This window comes from Parasteatoda tepidariorum, chromosome 7, assembly GCF_982258835.1.
Source record: "Parasteatoda tepidariorum strain Cologne lab strain chromosome 7, Ptep-v5.0, whole genome shotgun sequence".
In the NCBI taxonomy this organism is placed as follows: domain Eukaryota; kingdom Metazoa; phylum Arthropoda; class Arachnida; order Araneae; family Theridiidae; genus Parasteatoda; species Parasteatoda tepidariorum.
In genome coordinates, this window is record NC_141761.1 from 73,462,727 (window position 1) to 73,481,120 (window position 18,394).

Consider the following 18,394-nt stretch of genomic DNA (forward strand, 5'->3'; position numbering starts at 1 on the left):
ATTTGAAATTGATTTTTCCTAATTTAATAAACGCGATGTTTTTTTCTTTGAAACTTTTTTTTTACCACTGTTTTTAAAGGATGCATAGCACATTAGCTTTCAATTAAGCTTTAAAAAAATTTATGTTTTGCGTTTTTGGACAGTTTAAATTCGAATTTGTACTTTGAGAAAAAAAGTATGATCAAAACTACCAAAATACGGAAAAAATTGACCATGTTTCTGGCTCTATGAGAATATCAAATAGCACGATAATTTTTACCGAAACGCTTTGGTAAAGATGGCGGTGAAATTAACCATAAAATATGGTGTTTAATAATCGATAAAATGCAATAAATGTAAATAAATAAAATTACCACGCGAATCCTACAATGATAACTTAGAGCATGGCATAAAAACCATTTATTCGGCAAAATTTTTCATTTTAATTTCTTTTTCACTGTACGTAACTATAATAAGAACTATAATTTTGGAAACCAGAATTTTACTGAACTGAAAATTATTTGTATTGAAAACTATTTTCTTTGTGTAGCATTTCAATAATTCTAAAATAACTGTTTTGAAACGATGCAAAATTTTATACGTGAAACAATTTATTATATTATATTTTTCATTTTAAAAATAACAAGTACTTAAAGTAATCAATTGCTGTTTAAATGCCAAGGTTTATAATAAAATAAATATGCAGAGAACTTAAAATTAAATAGAATCTCTTTTTTTTTCACTTTATTTTTTAAATAATTTTTTTTTAAAATTTGTAGAAGAATGAAATAAAATCTTAATTTATGTATTTAAATACTTCAATATCTAGCGATAAAAATACTTATATTATTTTTATTCTCCACAGCTTAAATACTCCCATTCGATTTTCTTTCATTTCGAACTAATGCACTCAGAGACACGAAGTTGTATTTGTATAAGTTTTGAGAACTTGAAACGCTAATGGATTTTTCCTCTTAATGTAAAACACAGTTTAACTCAGTTTTCTTTTCAGTTTATTGTACTTATGATACGGTATAAAATAATATCGATCTATCAAATGGTTATTTTTACTTTAGACGTTGAAGTTTAAAACCATTTTGACTCGCATTATTCACTCTTAATCTTATCAGGAATTCTATGGTCAAATCAGAGTGAAACTGTTCGACATTCGCAGTAAAGAAAGCAATAAGTATCTCGCAAAAGACACAGATTTTAACGCATACTTGTCCTTGGTCTATAGCTTTCTTTAGCTCATTTCAATGATATAATTAATTTTCGGTTCATTCGATAAAACACAGCTCCCATGCCTATTACTAAACTAAATACCTAGCTCCAAAGCCCAGTTAAATTTATGTTTTACGCTTTTGAAACCATGCCAATTAAAACACAGTATAGTTTTGTATTCATTGTGACCATTTACAATTATGTTTTTTTAACCATAATTGTGAAGGGTTTCAAAACCTTAAAATTAAAATATGTTCTTAAGTACAAGAAACATATGACAAATATGCGTGTTTGATAAGTGCCGAAATTATTTCTACAAATTACAAATAGTCTGGTACTTCCGATGCATCCTTCCATCAAATTAACCGTAAAGTTAACAATAAAGAATATACACTGAAGAGGCAAAAAAAAAAAAAAAAACTGGTATACCTGCCTAATATCGTGTAGGACCCCCGCGAGCACGTAGAAGTGCTGCAACACGACGTGGCATGGATTCGATCAATGTGTGAAGTAGTGCTGGAGATAACTGACACCATGAATCCTGCAGGGCTGCCCATAAACCAGTGGGAGTAAGAGGTGGTGGGGATATCTTCTGAACATCACGTTGCAAGGCATCTCAAATATGTTCAATAATGTTCATGTCTGGGGATTTTGGTGGATTTCCGATACACACGGTATACTCGTGAAATGGTCGTACGTGAAAATCCAAATTTCATTGCTATCTCGGAGATGCTATGTCTCATCTCCCGTGCACCGACTATAACACCACGTTCAAACTCACTTAAATCTGTATAACCTGGCATTGTCGCAGCAGTAACCGATCTAAGAACTGTGCTAGACACTCGTTGTCTTATATACGCGTTGCCGATCGCAGCGCTGTACTTTGATTGGCTCCATACCCCTTTATTTGCATATTCATGCCTGTACCAGTTTTTTTGGCTCTTCAGTGTATCTTACCTTTACAGTTTCGAAATTGTTTATAACTAGTTGCGTATGGTTAAGTAAGCATTAATACAAAACTATTCGGTTTTTTTAACCATTTATAACTAACATGGCTCAAAAGCGTAAACAAGAGGTTTAACTGGACGTTGCAGATAGTTTAGCAACTTTATAGTGTTGCTATCTACGCGTTAAAAAGTTATCCATGACATACTATGCCAGCTATATACCATACAACGCCATCTATATACCATAACATGCCATCTACATACCATATTATGCCATCTATGCACGAGTGCCGTATTTTAACACCACAGGGTCACACATTGGAGAGTACAGGACATCGGGAGCTCTTCAGGTGTTGGATTAAATGGAGGAAATATTGCGATGTCAACGCTGGGACTCAAACCCCAATCTGTCTGTTATGAGGTTGTCACATTAACCCTTTCGGCTATAACATGTACCACATGATTAGTCATGGAGCTAAGTGGCTTCATTTGGTGGTTCTTCATAAATGATTTTCTCACAGTTAACAGTTTGAATACCATCTTATTATTTGGTTATTCGACTGCTTAGTTTAAGTGTGGTAATTAACAATTAAATAAATTGTTATTTAACCATTTTTCAGAGAAATTTCTAGAAGTGCATATAATGATCTGACGCGCTGAATTTGTTTCGACTTACCCCATTTTTATTAATCAATTGTAAAACTATATAGTAGTTGCAGCAGCTGCCTGAGGTGTGGTTCATTCGTTCGGTCGCATCATAAGCTATGATGACTGATTAACATGTATTTTCCTTCGCATAGCATTGCGCGTGCGTGATGTTCTTTCCTCAATATGTATTTTTATAAACTCTTTATTTGCCGGCATTGCTTTTGTATTCATCAACAAAACAACAATATCTTAGATATAAAGAGTGATACCATTAATGAAATCCTGTTTGTTTGAAATTGCGTTTCAAGAAACATTAATATGTTCTTAAATTATTTGAATACTTCCTAAAAATTTGCCTTTTTTTAAATCTTTTTATTAAGCAATTTTCACAATGCTTTAAATTCAAAAGTTTTCCAAAGCATCGAAAAACCGTTTTCAAGACATTTAAGGTAGGTAGGCATGTACTTTATTTGCAACGCACTAGAGCATCCCTGAGGAGATACGAAGGCATCTTTTGATCCTCTGCTGAGAGGATAACTCCCCCGCTTTGGTAGCCCGACGACTTTTACTCAAAATCGAGCAATTAACGGTATATCAGATTATGATGAAAGGATACCGAGTATCCTTGATCCCTACTCAGGATGATCATAGTCACCACCCAACCGCTACTTGACCACAACCAGTGTAGTTTGACTTTAGTTTACTACTGGGAATCGTTTTTATTATCAGTACACTGCGGGGACTAGACATTTCAAATGCTTATGAAGTAAATCCATTATTTTTACCTCTATTTATCAGACTATAATCTTCACATTTACTTAAAGAGCTATATAATGTGAAGAAATAAAACTGAGCAAGTTATTGTAAATGAAAAAATCACATGTGTCAAAATATTTCATGCATTCAATGGACCAAAAAGTGTAATAAAACATATAACATATTTTTACATATCTACATGCCCTTATTATAACCGAATTGGAAATTTATTGCTTTTGCAAAATGTCTCTTTGAAATTGCAGTTTTTCAAAGGTTTAAATTTGAGTGGAACGTTTACAGAAAAATAGACGCTTGAAATTGATAAAAAAACAATAAAAAAACACCAATGAAAATTCTATCCGAAATATCAGCAAAACGTGTCGTAATATCGAAACGTCATAATGTTGAAATATCTGCAATATCAATAGTTTACGTTATTTTCTAATAGTTAAACAAAACCATTTCTATGTATAAGACCATTTCCAATAGCAGAACATATTTTGATTCAAACTAGAGTAAATGGCTTTCTTATTATAGGCATCCACATTTAAATTTATGCTAACCAATGCACAAATTTAATGATTGCTCGTAGAAGCAGTAGTTCGGAAACTAAACATCGCCAATATTCGTAAAAGGCATATTCGTTTGAATCTGGCTATTCCTGAGCTAGTCATTAATACAATAAACTCGGCACTCAAATAAAAGGAACTCTGAGTTAAAATTTCCTGCAGAGATAAAAAAAAAACAAGCAGACTTTATAAATTGAACTTTAGTTACTAATAACAAATCTTGATCAATATTTTGGTTCACTTTAAATAATAAAAATATTTCAGCATTTTTCAAAATTTTTGTTTGATGCAGTTCATCTGATTAATTGATTAATATCTCAATATTAAATAAAAATATATAATGATGTAAAATTACTTCTCATTGCTGTTGAGTCAATCTTATTGGTCAGAAGTATCACTTGATATCATCTATGATTAACAAAAAAGAGTCGATTTGGAGATCTTTGTCTTGCACCAGCATAATATTAATAAAAATTACAATGATATTGACCGGTAAATGATTAAGTTATCTTTTATTTAATGTTATTTTAATTTACTTCACTTTTAATTGTTAAGATATTTAATAAATACTTAAAATGTAAAAGTATATTTCATCAGATTATTATATTTTAAATTAATCATAAAATACTACCTTGGTATACAGGTATACAACAGTTTATTATTAAGACGCTTAAAAATCTTTTTAAAATTATTAAATTGCAAAGATAAGCCTGCCATTACTCGTTTGGACATCTGTCATCAATGACTTATAACGATGGTAATAAACACTTCGAAATCTGCACTAAGTGCTCTGCTGCCCAGGTCTCCCCTGACCACATTTTATCTTGTCTGGGACTTACCAGGCAGGACCTGGTTCAAGCTTCCCTGCTGGTGCTAGACTTTCTTAGAGTGAACGAGCTCATGGACCTGATCTGGCTCTGCTGATCATGGGGATGAGAACAACAACAACAAATTGCAAAGAAGTTATTTTTCTGTTTCATAAAGGGATATTTTCTTTCACAAAAATTTTTATGTGACACTGTATTTGATCGAATTAAACTAAGAAATAAAAAATAACGAGTTAAAATTTTAAAGCAGTATTAACAGCTCACTATTGTTAATCAATCTCTCAGATGAAAAATATGTATAAGATGAATCGATTTAAAGACGAATGTCATGATGTATCATTGCGGGGGTCACTGTATAAAGCTTCTTAACTCTTCCCAGTCTGCTGTGTATACAACTATGGTGGGTGGAGCATCCTAGTGCCACCATTGAGGTCTTTGGTTCGAATCCGGCTGACCACCAATGATCTGCTCTCTTCCATCTGCCCTCATTACTCCATCCTTTTCTGCACTCATTACTTTTGAGATTATATATTTTGCTCAAAAAGGAGGATAAATTTTTTCAATTTTGTAAACATGAGGTTTCTAAATTCTACCATTTATTTTTCGGAACAATTTTGACGCATTTTTCTCAATTTTGAGAAACCTTTCAGTGCAAATAAGCATATTTGTTAAAATTACACTAAAAATACACGTAGGTGAAATCGACATGTTTAACTCTTTTTCCTCATTTTTAAACTACACTGAAAAGTTTCACAAAAATGTAACTTCAATATACATGAATCTTTTATTAAATAATTTTAGGAAATGTCATTAAAAATGTCCTGAAAACTACAATGTCGCTAAAAATATCCTTATTGTCATTGTCCTGAAAACTGAAAACTTTGTATGTGATATTCTTAATTACCAAATGAAATAAATCAGTACTTAAAAAAATTTAAAGATCTTTTCAAACATTAAACATTATATTCAGAATTTTTGAGTCCTACGAAATAGTGAAGCAATTATTTGAAAATGAGCAGAATTCGAAGATAATTGAATATGAAATACTGAAGAGCAATTAGAACAGGCCTGAGCATGTTTTTCAAATGCCCACTAACAAATCGGACTCTCCTGGGTTTCCCAAGGAAAAATATTAAAAGAAAGACCCAAATTGGCTTGCAGAAGAAGGATTACGTTAAAATTGTGTAATGCTAAATTTAAAATTTAAAGAAAAGTAAATGCAGGTAAGCTTAGGATAAACCTTGAAGTTTCAAATGCTGAAAAATGTATTCCAAATATCAAAATGCAAACAAGCCACAATTGGTTTGCATTTTGATGTTTTGGAAAAAAAACTTTTTTTTTCAAAATCTAATGTTTCATTTTTTACTTGAACTAACTTTTCTCTAAACTTTAAATTACTTATGAGGGTGAAAGTGAATTTACCATGAAGGGATTCTCCCGTTGCATAGCCAAAGTTTATACATAGGAGGAGGAGGCTAGCTTTCATAGACATAATGAAAACCGATCCTCCAAGGGTTGGTACGGGTCTTCTGTATATAAGAGAAAAGCAACACTTTGGGGCATAACAGCAGATCTTCTTGAAACAGATTAACACACACCTCCGAACCACTGCTAAAGTTGAGGATGAGAAGGAATGTTTTTTTTATTCTTCTGTTGCTGTATTTTTGCATAATTTTTTAAGAGAAGTGTCCTATTTATTAAGGTGTTCCGTTTATTTTGCATTGCTTACTAAGCGTGGTGTGCTATGAGAATTTGTTTACATAATTTATTTTGATTATGTCTGTAAGCTCATTTTGATATAGAACGAAAGAATGAAATAACTGTAGGCAGCGAACCCAACCAACAATTGGTTGGGTTCGCTGCCCAGCATACTCATTGGTACGCGGATCATGGGGCAGAATCTCCTTGCCGTTGGGCTAATTATGGGAAGTTTTCGTGGTTTACCTTTCCATGCAAGAGCGGTTTAGTTCAATCAAAAAGTCCTTCGCAATGGCTAGTCTATCCCAAAGCTTAAGCTAGGATTACGGAAGATTACGGAACATCGATAGTTGTAAACTCAGGATTGGGTCTGCTGCTCAATGCCGTTCATAAATTAAAATGAAATGTCACTTGTTTGCAACATGTGAAACACTTGAGTAAGTAACTATGGATCTTTGTATGTTTTGCTATGTACTAAAAAACAAATCTATTTCAAGTATAGTTCGAATAAAAGAAAATATATTGTTTTTCTTTTCTTTACGGTTTCTCAGATGCATTGGCTTTGAAATCAAGCACTTTTTATGCTAACAATAACCCAAATATTTTTTTTACTAAATTAATTTTCTAAATTTCTTTGGTTTTGAAATCAAAAGCATTTCATGGATAACGACATCTAAAAAAATTTTTTTGAATACTCTATGAGTTTTTCAAGGTTCAATAGTAACAATTAAAAATATGAATGTCACAAGTTTAGAATATTATAAATAAATATAATATGATGAGAAATTCTATGCTTATTTATTTCTTCACAGTAATTGATTCATGTATTTCAGAAGCAAAATAATTTTGAAGATTCTTTTAAAGTTTGCTAAATTATATTTAACCTGCGGGTTCCGTCAAAATTGAAAAAAATATAGCACTGGTGTCTAAATATTATGAAAATCTGAGGAAGCACTATTAAGGAAGGAAAAACATTACAAAACTGTTTATTAGAAAAGGGAAATAAAATACAAAACGATTCTTTGAAACTTTTTCAAGCTTCAAATGGTGTTTTTTACCAACTTCCCTCAATAGTAATGGTGTTATTTTCCTTCAATTAAATATAAGTTCACAAACTCCATTGTATACAAATGTTTAACTAACATTTTATTAAGAGTTGTCATTGTAGAACCTCCATTACAAAACCAAATCCAGCCATTTTATTTTAATTTTATTTCATAACCATCCTTGAACAGTCAATCCAATTTTGAGTTTACGACTACTAAAGTTATCTTCAATAATAAATATTTCGAAATTAAATTTTCTCTTAAACCTTTTTTAAATTTTTTATTCATATAAATTCATTTAATGCACATGTAAATTGAGTTTCTTAAGTTTAGATGGGACTTTTATCTGAAAATATTTATGACAAAACTAAATTTTAAACAGAATCGAAGTTTCTTTTAAATTCTATAGCTATTTACCGTAAAGTTCTTATTTTTTATTTAAAAACTCAGCTTTCTTGAAAGAAATTTAAATCAGTTTTATTTTGGATATGAAATTTTTAATGAAAAAGCATTTTATTGAAGTTATTGTTGTAGAAAGAACTTTCAGTGAGAACGATTTTTTTCCTTTTAAGAAAAAGTAGTACTTATTTGAATTTGATTATTTCGTCTTAAAACTATTTTAAGAATTTATTTAAAAAACACCATTTCCCTTCAATTTTCTTCAGAACTTTGAAGATTTTACTTTTTCTTCAAAATATCTGCATATTTTCGTAAACATTTCTTACTGATTTTAAGATTAATCTTACCTTATAAAATGTTTCACTTGGTCTCATTGCCACAATCATGCGTTGGTTTCGACAACTAAATGTTGTGGGATTATTTTACTTTGTTGTGCTGTTTTTTTTTAAATTTTAAGGCTTCTAAAGATAAATTGATTGATAGTTTGCTTATTTCTGAAGCATTTACAACGTTGCAAAAATTTTATTCTACTTGTATTATTACAGTAAAATAACTGGCAGCAGTCTGTCCAGCCAATTAAATGTAAAGCTTCCGGCAAAAAAAAATTTTTACTTTACTGTTTTGAAACAGTTTACAACTAGTATGATTAAAAAAACATGAATACAAATCTATAAGGTTTTTCAACCATTAAAACTAGCATGATTTAAGAACAGTGCAAAATAAATTTAACTGGACATTCGAATGAGGCTTTTCGTTAGGAAATGGGCATTAGAGCTGTGTTGTGGTTAAGTTGTGTTTTATCAAATATACCATGGAATGTGGTTTAATTAGTTTTTCTCGTTATTTCACCTATCGTAAGAGATGGGAAATAACAGAAGTTTTGTGTTAAGCAGATTCATGGTGCTGCCATATATACTTGAATGAGAGTATAGTATTCTAATAATCCAAGTTTACAAATTTGAGGAGCAGGAAACTGGAATCTCCTTATACGTTGAAGAGAATAGAGGATATATTGTGATGTCAGCGCTGGAACTCGAACCCCTGTTCTGTATTTCAAGAGATTGACCCTCTTGGCTGTAATGTGTTTCCAGCAGTAAGGAACTAAGTGCTTCTAGTTGGCGTGATAAAATCCTGGTTGTTTAACCGTATTAGGTGAAGGCAGTTAATAAACGGTTTTTCTTTCAGTTAACTGTTTGAATACCATCTTATTTATGGTTATATGAAAATTTTTTTTTTTGAAAATGAATAAATAACAATTAAATAAATTGTTATCTAACCATTTCTCCGAGAAATTTCCAACAGTGAATGTATTTCACGTGCATAGTTTTTTTTCTTTTAAAAAATAAGGAGATATTTATTGAAATACATATTTAAAAACCGTTACAATTATGTTGTTTTAATAATTTGCCTCATTAAATACTGTTTTTACGTTATTTTTTTAAAAGATAAATCTGTAAAAGTTTAGTATAAATATTTATCGAAAAATACATGATTACTTAGATGAAAACTGAAACAAGTTAAATTAAATTTAAAAGTGAAAGAAAATAGAGTTATTTAAAAAAATCTTCATTTACATGAGACATTTGAATTAGACCTAATTTACATCTTATTTAAAAGTGAAGTCATTTTAAAAAATTGCAAAGTAATAAAGACATTTTTAACTACAAGCAGTTAAGAAGAAGCATTGTTTAATAATTCAATCGAGACATTGCATATTAAGATATCTGTATAGCTGACATTTAAAAAAATACAATATTATGAAAATTATTGTTTTTAATATTACAAAAATTATGAAAAATAAAGAAATAAAATAGTTATTTTTAAGATTCAGTCTATTATTCCCTTAAAACAATATTTAAAAACGTGTATCGAGTTTGACGGAGATCAAAAATATTACTAATACATTAGAGAATTTAAAATTAAAACATGGACAAATTGGAAAATATTAACTTGTTTTAAAACTTTTTAAATATAATGCATTTTCATTAATTATTATTCTTTTAACTATTTGTTCTAAGAATTATTATTTCATATTTTAACTGTAACTATTATTCTTTTATGGGGAAAATTGAAAACAAATTGATATAATATTTTTATTTCTCTTATTTTATTACTTAACAAAAATATATTTATATAAGAAAGTGACAAAGCATTTCAGTTGGTTGTCAAACTCATTAGTTTGGGCAATTCCTATAAAAGCATTCTGAGTTACGTCAAATGTAAAGAGGACGATGCTTTTTTTAGACTCAAAATGCTTTTAATTTTGAAATATACTGTCATAAAATAGTAGCATTTTTATATAATTAATATATTTCATATAATTACTTTATGGACTCAAGACTGAAAAATTTTAAAATAATCATAAAAGCTACTTCGAGTATAAGTGAAAGTAATGAAAGTAATGAATTAAATGATTAATTTAAGCGTAACAACGTGTTTGATCTGGAAATACGAAATTGTGATATTAGGAAATTGAAATTTGGTTGCTAGTTGTTGGTGGCATTGTGACGCACACGCACGTAAGGTGATGATGAAATATGTCGTTAAAATATATAAATTACATTTTGTGAACCTCCCACACTAAATGTTTCCAACTGCTTAATTTGTTTAATACTGCGCACTCTCCGAGTGGTAATTTATTTCTTCAGTCATGCGCGGTGTTGATCTATTGAAGTGGAAGGAAAAAAACAGAAATTTTTGTATTCTAGATAAAATTGAAGACAGAGATTTAGCTTTTTTTTAAAATGCTTCTCAAACAGCATCGTAGAAATAAAATCTGTAATACAACGAAAAAATTCAAGCAACAAAGTTACCAAAGATTATCCGTATGCTGTTGAAAAACATGTCAGAAATTTCCTGCGACAAAACATTACAGAAAAAAATCTGTACTCACCAGATATTTCTGTAGGTCAAAGTACGGCAGAGAAATTTGGCATGAAGGTAGCTGTATACACTCTGGTTAGTATTATGAAACATATTTCTAAAATTTTGATTAGTTTTTTTTATAATTATTTTCTTTTTCTCGATTTTTGAGATATTATTAAAAATTATCACGTTTGAAAGAATTGCGGAAGGATTTTATTTTTTTCCACTGTTAAGTTAAGTCGTTCCGAAGTGGAATTCAAACTTCTTGGTCTGAGTACAGCTCCTTGATCACCATGCAAGCCGGTTGGTTTCTGTTTCGATGAATAATACTATTAGTTGCCGCTTTGATATCAAAATATTTCATATTCAAAGCTGAAAAAATCTGTACTCAACAGATGTAATCCGTATTTATGGTTACAGAAATCCTTTATTAACCGCCTTACGCTTTTGACTGCTTACGATGTAGTTTAAAAACAAATTACTGTAGTTTCAGAGAACACAATTTTTTGTAGGAAGGTTACAGAATTATTATGTTTTTAAACAAAAATTTTTCAAAGTGTATCCCTAAATTTAAGAACGAAAATTGAATTGAGTAATTATAAAAACTAAATCTAAAAAATAGAATTCTGAAATTAGATTTAAGATAGGTTTTTAAATATTACCATTTAGAAATTCTACGCCAGCGAAAAGAGAACGTGATTTTCTGCTTACTTACATGCGATTACGAATGCTGTTTATTTGCTAAACTATATCTTAAAAGTCAGATTAAGGCGTGAAACACATTTGTGCTATTCATCCTACGCTCCATTAATTCTGCAAATCGCATGTAAAGAGGTTGTTCTAAAACTGTCTCTCTTATTAGATATTTTGTGGGTCCAATTCATAAATAAAGTAAAAAAGAAAGCTCTTCAGGGATTTCAAATTAATATTTAGACGAGAAAAAAGCAAAAAGGACAAGCGATTTCAACTTTGAAAAAACAGTATGGTCAAAACTACCAAAATATAATAAAGTTTATAGTATTTCTGTCTCTATAAGAGCACCAAAAAGCTCGGTAATTTTCACCGAAACACTTTAGTAAAAAATTTGGTAACTATGGTCAAATTTTATAATTTTATCACGATACCTTAAAACATGGCATGAAAACCATTTATTTGGTAAAATGTACTCTTCTCGGGTTTTTTTAATAAATGTGTGATAATAAGAATTATAAGTTTAAGACCAGAATTTCCGGTAAACCGTTACCATATGAACAAAAAATTAAATAATCAATAGTCAAATACCATATATTTTGATTTTTAATACTAGAATTACGGTTTTATTTACCGAAAATAGGATTACCATACTGTATTTATATAATTTTTTCCTCGTGAAACTACTAAAAAAACATAAGACAGAAAAATCGAAATCTGTTTGATTGCTAAAAGGAAAAATTAAATTGTAAAACGGTTGTTAAAGTAACATCTCAAAGTTTCCACCAAAAATCAAACTGTTTATAATGTTTACAGTTAATCTTTCCACGGTATTATTTCTCTAGATTTCAGACAAATTCCCTTTACGTATTTCGTGACATAGCTGCAAAAGTATACATTAAGATCTGTCATTACGGAACACCTTGCCCATTACTTTCATTATGCAATTGAAATATTCCTAAAACATAAACATGACGCTTAATGATGTGCTTAAATAAATAAATTGTAAAGCCTGCCAAAAAATGCCTATTAGTTCAACTTACAAAATTAGTGACGACCTCTTAATTATTTGCTTGGGGGAAAACAAAAACAAATAAATAAATATGTCTAGTCTTAGAATATGGCTTTATGCCCCGATGATATTCCCTTCACTTCCTGATCACATTTCCCACTTACCTACTCCCATCCTACGTGGGATTGAGCTGGCGCCTGTGCAGTTTTCTTTCTTGCCGAACCTCATTCTCTAAAAGATCTTCATTCGATACAGACGTTTCCTGAGCATCGCCGTAAGACATCTCAACATTTCCACATCAGTTTTGCTCAACGATAACACTCTCTTCGAATGTGATTCATATTGAAGAAAGTAGCTTATAAATAGGTATGGAATGTATTTATGAATTATTTTTATTACATTTTATAAAAATGAAACACATTTTAAATTTAAAAAAAATTAATATGCTTGATTATTGTTAAATATCTCAGAACAATTAAATAATAATTCTTCAAAGACAATTTTGTTTTCCTTTTTCTGAATTATTTTTTTTAGAAACAATTTTTTGAGATCACGTTTAAGTTAAATGAGTATATTAAGATAACTTTGTTATTATTAATAGGAAAGAAATGAAATACTGTCCATACATAACATAACCTGTTTTATTTTAAATGTTTTTGAACAATTCAATAATAATTCCTCAAAGATGATTTTTTCCTTTTTTATCGGTTTCATGATTTTAGAAATAATTTTGGATCAAAATTAAGTTAAATGAGTATATTCAGATAACTTTGTTATTATTAATAGGAAAGAAATGAAATACTGTCCATACGTAACATAACCTGTTTTATTTTAAACGTTTTTGAACAATGCAATAATAATTCTTCAAAGAAAATTTTGTCTTTTTTATCGGATTTATGCTTTTTGGAAATAATTTTGGATAAAAATTAAGTTAAATGAGTATATCCAGATAACTTTGTTATTATTAATAGAGAAGAAACTAACTACTTTTGATACGTTATATTATAACTTGATTATTGTTTAATGTTTTTGAACAATGAAATAAAGATTTTTCGAGGAAAATTTTGTCTCATTTTTCCGGATAAATGCTTTTTGGAAATAAATGCTCGAGATCACGATTAGGTTAAATGAGTATAACCAGATAGCATTGCTATTTTTAATGCAAAAGAAATGAATTACTATTAGTATGCTATATTGTGATTTTTTATTATAATAATACTATTGCATTATTATATTACTATTGTTACATGAAAATATTACTACACGGTGAAAAATATGTCGATATTTTAGTGACTTTTCTGGCAAAAAAAACAACAACATCATTTTGGTTAATAAAACCAAAATAATTGGTATTTGAACCAGTTATTTGGTAATTTTTCCCTTCATATGGAAAATCGGAAATTCAGGTTTTCAAAACTATTGTTCTTATTACCACACGTTTAATGAAAAATATTAAACTGAAACGTAATTTTTGCCGATATATGTCTTTTATGTCATGCAATATGGTATCAAGATAAAATTACTAAATTTTAACACGCTTACCAAATTTTATCACTTGTTATAAAATATTTTTTATTGCAGATTTTATCAAACTCGTTACCAAATCTCTTCGGTAAAATTTACCACGATTTCAATATCATGGTAATGGTAATGGTAAAATATAACTAGAATATGGTAAATTTTACCATATTCTGGTAGTATCGACCATATTTTTTTTCCTGGAACTATACTATTATTTTTTTATTATACTATATTTTTGTAACATTTAACTTTAAGTTTTCATTTTGGGAGTATACTTCATATCTTTGAATAACAACGACATGTCACTTCTAAATAAACTCTTTAACATTTATTCGATACTTTTTTCGTTATATTCTATTTCGAATATAAACTTTTCAGCTGGCGGGAATTTTAAGTGCTTTTCTTATTTCATGCTACTGAAAAAATTTGAGCGTTAAATATTTATCATATATGAATCTGATACAAATCAAGAAGAGGAAATGATTCTTTATTTTTTCAAACAGAGAATGATGGTGATTTGATAATTGGTTTTTAATTTAAATCCTACAAAAATAAAAATTATGAAAGTGAAAAAGTTTATAAAAAATACAAATGGTGTAAGCAAACAGGTTTTGAAAAGTTTTATACTCATTCAAATGTAATTGGAATGCAAAATAGGAAAAATAAAAACGTTGAAAAAATTTTATGCTTTCCTGCAGGAAATAAAACGCTGCTTTAAAATTTTGCTCCGTATTTAAATCGAAATAAAACCCAAGAAAAAGGGAAAGCAGTTTAAATAGTTATGCTATTAGCATACTGACACCAAAATACTATTTCTGAGAAAACATAATTCATGAAACAAATAATATAATTAAATATACACCATTGAATCAATTTTTATGTATTGACTTGTTTCGAGTCCTTAGAGAATTCAATCATCTTTTCCTTTACCTTTTCCGCACAGATTATCCTTTAATTGATTTTATTAATCTTATTGAAGATATACTTATTATCTCTAAAATGACAGTTGATGTGAAAAATTAATTTAAGAAAAGTAGAAGAGAAAAATGGAAAGTTTGCTGCATTGTGCTTATAAAGTGAAGATTTTTTTTTCTCAAAGTTTCAAAATTAGGTAAAAGCTTATAAGTTTGCCAACTAGTTAAAAATAACTGCCATTCCTGTGGATAAAACTAATCTGCGCTTTTTCAAGAATAGTATTTTTTTTAATTTTTTATAATTAAATTGTTTCAATCATCAAACTCTATGAACAACTTATCAATATTAGATGTTTATCTTCAATGAGCATTATTTTCTCGTTAAATGTGTTTTGAAGTAAAAGAGAAACAGAAAGAAATAATGATTATATTTTATGAGTAGTCATGTCATGGTAAGTCATGTTTTATTTAATGATAAGTTTTTATGATCAAGAGTACTTGAAACAAAAATTTGTTTAATCAATTATTTAAAATCAATAAACTGTTTAATTATGTTATAAATATTAAATCTTCAGTTTTATTGAACACTAACTAAATACCCATTCTTTGTACGTGTTGTAAAACTAAATAATCAATAAATCGCTCTGCCTCACTACTACGAAATTATGCACAATATTGAAAGACATATACCGACATAAGTAATTGAGCTAAAACATATAAAAAAGAATTTTTATTTATTATTATTTATTGCCCATATGGTGTCTTTACGTTATTAAGTTAAGCAAAACGTGCTTTTAGACATCCATTCAATCAAAAAAGAAAAAATTAATTAAATTCAGCAATATTTGACATAATGCTATTACCCGAGGTTAGAAATAGTTGATTATCAAAATTTACCATAACCAACAGTTTCCTCTGCCACATATCCCTTTCGTTTGGCTTAAAGAAGTTGTAAAAAGATTGAATTATAATGAATTCTGCTATCACCATTAAGGAAATGTTTGAAATTTATTGTCATTTGAACTGAAGTTAAAATTTAAGTATTCTTGAAGCATATAGCGTTAGAAATTGTAATGTAATTGGCAATACTCTTTTTGGCAGCAATATGTCGATGCATTCTGCTTATGTCGTTCAAGAAATTGTAAACACACAAATTCACATATTGTCATCAAGCGCAAAGCTACCATTTAAATTTGAAAGCTCTAGCTATTTGGAAAGATATTGAAATTTCAATTGGCGATAATTAATTTTGTTGTTAATTATTGCTAATAGAAAGCATTGAATTTAAATAAATCAATTTAAATTTATTGTCATTTTATGTAGAGTTGATGTTAAAATTTGAGTATTCTTGAATCAAAGACGCTTAAGAAATTATAATACTCTTTTGATTGGTTAAAATTTCCATTGGCGATAATTAATTTTGATTATAAAATGTAAATATGTAACCTAATAGAATTTATTGTCAATCAAAGTTACGATCACATTAAGACAGACTATAACTCTTTTCGTAAGCGATGTTCATTACTTTTTTTCGCTTTTGGTCAAACAAAAATGGAAATATTTTCTCCTTCCTAATCCACTTAAGAAATTTAACTCATAAAATTTTTCATTTATTTTATTATTTCATTATATTCATCTGTCGGTCAGTTTATTTGCAGTAAGTTTTCGACATTTCGATTGGTGATAAAATTGAAATTTTTTTAACGCTGCTACATTTAATGTTTTAATATTGTGACTAAATTTCAATTTTTATTATTGATGCATTAAATAATAACTGACAGTTTTTGAATGGCAAAGTGGTCTGATAAAAATAAGTTTTACTCCAATCGCAGGATAAAAAACTTATCAATTAAACTGTTTTTTTTTTTTTTTTTTTTTTTTACAAATTTGTTCATAACATATTCCAATTAAAGAGCTATAGCGATTGTCCCTGGTTCCTGTATTGGTAAATGTCATTAAAATTGACGTTGCTTGAGGATTTAGATTTTAATTTATCGTTATTATTTATATTTTTAAAATTATATTAATTATGATATAAATAATAAATAATAATATAAAGTGCTTTATTAAAATAAAGCATGTGAACTATTTTCATTATCCGACACTTATTAACTAATGGATTACTTTTCCTTTAATCGATTAAAAACTTATATTGAGATACATATTTGAGTTATAAAATAGATTTGAGTTATAAAAGATTTAAGAAAAGTGTGTTTGTTACACTGTAAAAAAATTGCAGATCAAGTTGCAAAAAAAAGTACTGGTATTTAGGGTACTTTTTTCAGGAGAATTCCTTAATACAGGAACATGTTACAGAACAAAAAAAGCTGATGTACCGTAATTTTTTTCTCTGATAATTACCTAAAAATCACTGAATGACTGTAGATAAGTAAGTATTACTTACATAGATATGTTTCAGTAAAAATGGATTTTACGGTAATATGGATTTTGCGCAAGGGGTGTACTCAAAGTGCTGGCACTTTATACCGTAATTTGATCCCGAATTTTTTACTGTGTAGTACTAAGCTAATTCCGGTGTTTGTGGTCTAAAACTCTAACTAAATTAAACTAAATAAGGTTCTAATTCTAAAATGTTAATCAAATGTGCTTTGTTTCAGAACTTGGACTTATTTTAAATTGGACGTAGTTTCAATAGTAAAATTCGTTTTTCGTATCAAATGTTTATTTGCTACAACTTGAGTATGTTGTTCAGTTACATCATATTTGCTATCAAATTTAACCATAATATAGCATTAAACAAATTATGGAATGATTATCTATCACGGTAATGTGAATTTACTTACAAGTGACATAGCAAGTTAGTTCAATATTGCAGTTTAACTTGGACTGATATTTTAACTTCTGTTACTTTTTTGAATAAAACGTGGGAACTTTAACCAATTATGATGATCTAATACGTCTATGGATTTGATTAGAACATCACACACATTCTTTATACAACTGATACAAAGAAAATTGCCCATGATTTATATCTAAGAATTAAATAGCACAAGGTTAATATTTTGTAAATTATCTACTACTTTAATCTTATTCAGTTCGTAAACTTTTATTTGTCAGCTCTTTTGCAAATACCAGGGGCATCCAAGTGCATTTTCCCTTTTATGGATTTTCCCTAAATTACATTTGTTAAAATAACGCAATTCTCGATCTCTTTGTTTTAATACTTTTCCATATTTCTTACATGCCATTAACAGTGATTATTGAACTTGGTTTTACAAATTTCTTTGCCACCCAAAAGGTTTCTATTAAAATACGATTTTGAGTTCACTTTTGTTACA

The 18,394-nt window shown here is 28.8% G+C and overlaps 1 protein-coding gene across 1 annotated transcript in view; it reads left to right on the forward strand.

Moving 5' to 3' along the window:
* Nucleotides 1-12,824: 12,824 nt before the first annotated feature.
* Nucleotides 12,825-18,394, forward strand: part of LOC107455639 (uncharacterized) — a 71,072-nt gene continuing 65,502 nt past the window's right edge. The window contains exon 1 of the mRNA XM_043048215.3: nucleotides 12,825-13,026. The gene's annotated coding sequence lies outside the window, so the exon portion shown is untranslated. The remainder of the gene's footprint in view (nucleotides 13,027-18,394) is intronic.